Genomic DNA, 6,000 nt, shown 5'->3' on the forward strand with positions numbered 1-6,000 from the left:
TGCTGGACACTAAACCTATTTAATTTACTATTCCAACTCCAATCACCATTTAATTAGGGTAAGTGCTGGACACTAAACCTTAATTATATACTATTCCAACTCCAATCACCATTTAATTAGGGTAAGTGCTGGACACAGAACCTATTTATTTTACTATTCCAACTCCAATCACCATTTAATTAGGGTAAGTGCTGGACACAGAACCTATTTAATTTACTATTCCAACTCCAATCACCATTTAATTAGGGTAAGTGCTGGACACAGAACCTATTTAATTTACTATTCCAACTCCACTCACCATTTAATTAGGGTAAGTGCTGGACACAGAACCTATTTAATTTACTATTCCAACTCCAATCACCATTTAATTAGGGTAAGTGCTGGACACAGAACCTATTTAATTTACTATTCCAACTCCAATCACCATTTAATTAGGGTAAGTGCTGGACACTAAACCTTAATTATATACTATTCCAACTCCAATCACCATTTAATAAGGGTAAGTGCTGGACACAAAACAAATTTAATTTACTATTCCAACTCCAATCACCATTTAATTAGGGTAAGTGCTGGACAGTAAACCTTAATAAATTAATATTCCAACTCCAATCACCATTTAATTAGAGTAAGTGCTTGACACAGAACCTATTTAATTTACTATTCCAACTCCAATCACCATTTAATTAGGGTAAGTGCTGGTCACAGAACCTATTTAATTTACTATTCCAACTCCAATCACCATTTAATTAGGGTAAATGCTGGACATTAAACCTTAATAAATTACTATTCCAACTCCAATCACCATTTAATTAGGGTAAGTGTTGGACACATAACCTATTTAATTTACTATTCCAACTCCAATCACCATTTAATTAGGGTAAGTGCTGGACACAGAACCTATTTAATTTACTATTCCAACTCCAATCACCATTTAATTAGGGTAAGTGCTGGACACAGAACCTATTTAATTTACTATTCCAACTCCAATCACCATTTAATTAGAGTAAGTGCTGGACACAGAACCTATTTAATTTACTATTCCAACTCCAATCACCATTTAATTAGGGTAAGTGCTGAATTGAATTGAATTGAATGGCGATTTATATTGCGCAAGACAATAACCCGCAGGTATCAAGGCGCCTAACAAAATGATCAGAGAATGATCAAAGAAGGAGACAGGAAGCCTTACATATATGCTTGCCGAAAGAGAAGAGTTTTTAGAGCAGTGCGGAAGTGCTGTAAGGACGGGAGAGATCTCAGGTCCAGGGGAAGGTCATTCCACCACTTAGGAGCAAGAGTGGAAAAGGCTCTGCCACCCCATTTGGCTCTTCGTACACGGGGGGCTGTCAGACGCAATTTCCCAGAGGAACGCAAGTTCCTTCCGGGGATATAGTGGGAAATGATGGACCCAATTCCTGTGTCGCTATTTTTGGCAATGGCTCTGTAGGTCATGCATAGAACTTTGAACCGGATTCGATGTTTTACCGGCAGCCAATGCAGCGTTTTCCTGGCTGCAGTGGCCGAAGAGCGTCTGGGAATATCCAGGACAAATCTAGCTATGGCGTTTTGGACTACCTGTAAGCGCTGCAGCTGGCCTTTGTTAAGCCCAGCATACAGTGCATTACAGTAGTCCAAACGCGAGCCGATGAGTGCAACAGCTATTTGTTTTCTTGCCTGCAAGGAGAGATATTTCCTGATCCTTCGTAGGGTGTGAATCAAACCCCACCAGGTGGAGACGGTTCTGCTCACCTGGCTGCCTAAGTCAAGGGCAGGGTCTATAAGCACCCCGAGGTTCTTGGCAGATGTTGTAGGGGAAGGGCATGTTCCTAGTGAGTCAGGCCACCAGTTGGCTGACCAGATGTTTTCTTTCCCCCCGAACACCATCACCTCAGTCTTCTCCCCATTCAGTTTTAGAGAGTTCTGAATCATCCAATGACCAACCGCCTCCATACAAGATCTAAACTTGGAGGCGATTAGTCCATCTGAATGGGGGAGAGAGACGAGGATTTGAGTGTCGTCTGCGTAAGAGACTACCTCCATCCCAAAAGATCTTATTAATTTGGCCAGTGGGGTAACATAGATATTGAAAAGGGTCGGGCTAAGTGCTGACCCTTGGGGGACCCCACATAGCACTGGTCGGGATGGAGATAGGAACTCCCCCAGCTTGACTCTTTGTTCCCTCCCCGTGAGGAAGGAGGTCAAAAGATCCAGAGCTGCGTTCTTCACCCCCACCTCCCTCAGCCGAGATGTAAGTACTGAGGGGGAGAGGGTATCGAAAGCCGCAGTTAGATCGAGCAGGACCAGGAGAGAGGTCTGGCCCTCATCTACTGTCGTACGGATCTTATCGAGCACGATGGTGAGGGCTGACTCGGTGCTGAATTCTCTCCTAAATCCATGCTGGGAGGAGTCTAGGCATCCCGAGCTTTCCACAAAAGCAGCGAGATGCTTGTTAAGATGTACCTCAAGCATCTTCGCTGGGGCAGGGAGCAGAGAGATAGGCCGGAAGTTCTTTAAGACCCCCGGATCCAGGGAGGCCTTTTTCAACAAGGGTTTTACTACCGCCTTCTTCCATTCTATAGGGAAGATACCGTCTCTAATGGCTAGATTCATTAACTCTAACAGCGGAGGTAGGAGGGTATCCCTACACTGCTTGATGACTTTCAGTGGGCAGGTATCCAAGGGAGAACCAGACTTGGTCTTAGTTAGCAATAGCTCAAGATCTTGCAAGACCAGTGGGGGAAAAGAGTCCAGGGTGCTTGAGGGGGAGATTTCTGTGGTGATTAAACTCATCTCTACCCCGGATGTAGATGCACTGAGACCAGCTCTTTGTTCCTCGAGGGCCAGGTGGATATCCTGGATTTTAGTGTGGAAGAAGGAGGCAATCTTATCACATAGATCCTGCGAAGGAATAACAGGGTCAGGGGCTTGCAGTTTGACCAAGGAATCAACAGTTTTAAAAAGCTCCTTCGGGGAGGAGAGCGAGGTGGTCGCGGTAACAAAGTATTCTTGTTTAGCCTGCACAATTTCAGCTTTGTATTTTTTAACAAGGAGTTTATGAGCTTCCTTGTTCTTGAGGTCCCAACTAGCATGCCAAAGCCTCTCCTTTCTCCTCACTTCTTGCCTAAGGAGCCTAAGGGAGTCGGAGAACCAGGGGGCAGATGGTCTCTTTCTGGCTCGGCGCCGAAGTTGTACTGGGGCCAGTTTATTCAAGGCCTCGGTGGTGACCTGTTCAAAGTGAGCGACTGCAGTCTGTACGTTATCTAGGCCAGTGATAGCAAGGCTTGCAGCCCAGGGCATGAAAGAATCGCTGTTGATATTCCTGAAGTTTCTGGCAGTCTCCATTAGGTGGTTCCCTTTTTTACCGGAGTCCATCCTATGATGTTTCAAAAGAAAAGGGACCGCCAGATGGTCAGACCAGGATAGATGAATCGGGTCCTTGGTGGTCAGACGGGGGTCATTGGAGAAGATACCATCCAAAGTGTGTCCTGCACGATGAGTGGCTCCGGTAACACGTTGCGTGAGCCCACATGATTCCAGGGCCTCAGTGAGACAAGAGGTATCAGAAAGGTCAAGCCGTTCTAGGTGGTAGTTAAAATCACCCATGATGGAGAAGTTATCTCGGCCAAAATAGGGTTCAAGGGACTGGAGGAGGTTGTGCGTAAAGTGGGTTCTCGAGCCAGGAGGTCGATAAACTAAGATACCGTTGAAGAAGGGGCGTTGCGCTTCCTTTATTGTAAAATAAAGTGCTTGAAAACTGTCAGGAAAATCTGGTATGGGTAAGATATGGCATTGTAGGTGATCTTTGTAAAGGATCGCTATCCCCCCTCTCACTCGTCCCTGTCTATCGAATCTGGCCAGGCAGTACCCTTCAGGGACCGCCTCGATTAGATCAGGGTCGGAAGAATCCTTGGCCCATGTTTCGGTCACAAACACTAGAGTGGGCGTTCTATCCAGTACCATCTCCTTAAACATAACCTTGTTCTTGACAAGGGAGCGGGCATTAATCAAGATGCCCTCTACTCCTACTGTGTTAGGACTGGATATGACGGGGTGTTCAGAGAGAGGATGGATGGGGGCGGAGTTAAGAGGCCTAGACGTGGAATGACAGCCACATCGTAATGGGAACAGAAAGTCATCCGGTTCATAGGAATGTGAGCAGCGTTTTTTGCGAGGTTTTAGGGCCAGCATTTGGCTAAGAGAGTAGCTGCATGGGAGAGAGAACATTTTACCAGAGTCCAGGGGCCAGCCGTCCAGCGCGTCCTCAGCGCGGACGGGCGCAGATGGGCTGGACTCTGGCGTGACTCCGGCGGGCATCCGGCGCATCCGCTAACGCGTCCGCTACGCGGAGCGTCTAGTACCCCCTTTTGTAGCAGCTAGAGCGCGAGAGCGCGACTCCACACCCAAGATGGCCGCTAAGCAGCCCTCGCCTCCCCGGGACCGGCTCCCAGCATCAATGCTCAGCTGGGAGCGGCCCAGGAGGTAGAGGAAGGTAGGTGACGATAAATCAAGTGCAAATAAGCTTTAAAATCAAGCGCCTCTTAAAAACGAGCGTCACTCAAGACGCGATCTAAAATACGTAATTACCCTCAGCAATTCAGTCTGTGGCAAGGAGAGTAAAGAAAAGTGCTGTAGAACCTCCGGCTTGACAGTAAACCTTAATAAATAACTATTCCAACTCCAATCACCATTTAATTAGGGTAAGTGCTGGACACAGAACCTATTTAATTTACTATTCCAACTCCAATCACCATTTAATTAGGGTAAGTGCTGGACACAAAACAAATTTAATTTACTATTCCAACTCCAATCGCCATTTAATTAGAGTAAGTGCTGGACACAGAACCTATTTAATTTACTATTCCAACTCCAATCACCATTTAATTAGGGTAAGTGCTGAACACTAAACCTTAATTATATACTATTCCAACTCCAATCACCATTTAATTAGGGTAAGTGCTGGACACAGAACCTATTTAATTTACTATTCCAACTCCAATCACCATTTAATTAGGGTAAGTGCTGGACACAGAACCTATTTAATTTACTATTCCAACTCCAATCACCATTTAATTAGGGTAAGTGCTGGACACAGAACCTATTTACTTTACTATTCCAACTCCAATCACCATTTAATTAGGGTAAGTGCTGGACACAGAACCTATTTATTTTACTATTCCAACTCCAATCACCATTTAATTAGGGTAAGTGCTGGACACAGAACCTATTTAATTTACTATTCCAACACCAATCACCATTTAATTAGGGTAAGTGCTGGACAGTAAACCTTAATAAATAACTATTCCAACTCCAATCACCATTTAATTAGGGTAAGTGCTGGACACAGAACCTATTTAATTTACTATTCCAACTCCAATCACCATTTACTTAGGGTAAGTGCTGGACAGTAAACCTTAATAAATAACTATTCCAACGCCAATCACCATTTAATTAGGGTACGTGCTGGACACAGAACCTATTTAATTTACTATTCCAACTCCAATCACCATTTAATTAGGGTAAGTGCTGGACACTAAACCTTAATTATATACTATTCCAACTCCAATCACCATTTAATTAGGGTAAGTGCTGGACACAAAACAAATTTAATTTACTATTCCAACTCCAATCACTATTTAATTAGGGTAAGTGCTGGACAGTAAACCTTAATAAATTAATATCCCAACTCCAATCACCATTTAATTAGAGTAAGTGCTGGACACAGAACCTATTTAATTTACTATTCCAACTCCAATCACCATTTAATTAGGGTAAATGCTGGACATTAAACCTTAATTCATTACTATTCCAACTCCAATCACCATTTAATTAGGGTAAGTGTTGGACACAGAACCTATTTAATTTACTATTCCAACTCCAATCACCATTTAATTAGGGTAAGTGCTGGACACAGAACCTATTTAATTTACTATTCCAACTCCAATCACCATTTATTTAGGGTAAGTGCTGGACACAGAACCTATTTAATTTACTATTCCAACT

The sequence above is a fragment of the Lissotriton vulgaris genome, chromosome 7 (genome assembly GCF_964263255.1).
Source record: "Lissotriton vulgaris chromosome 7, aLisVul1.2, whole genome shotgun sequence".
NCBI classification, from domain to species: domain Eukaryota; kingdom Metazoa; phylum Chordata; class Amphibia; order Caudata; family Salamandridae; genus Lissotriton; species Lissotriton vulgaris.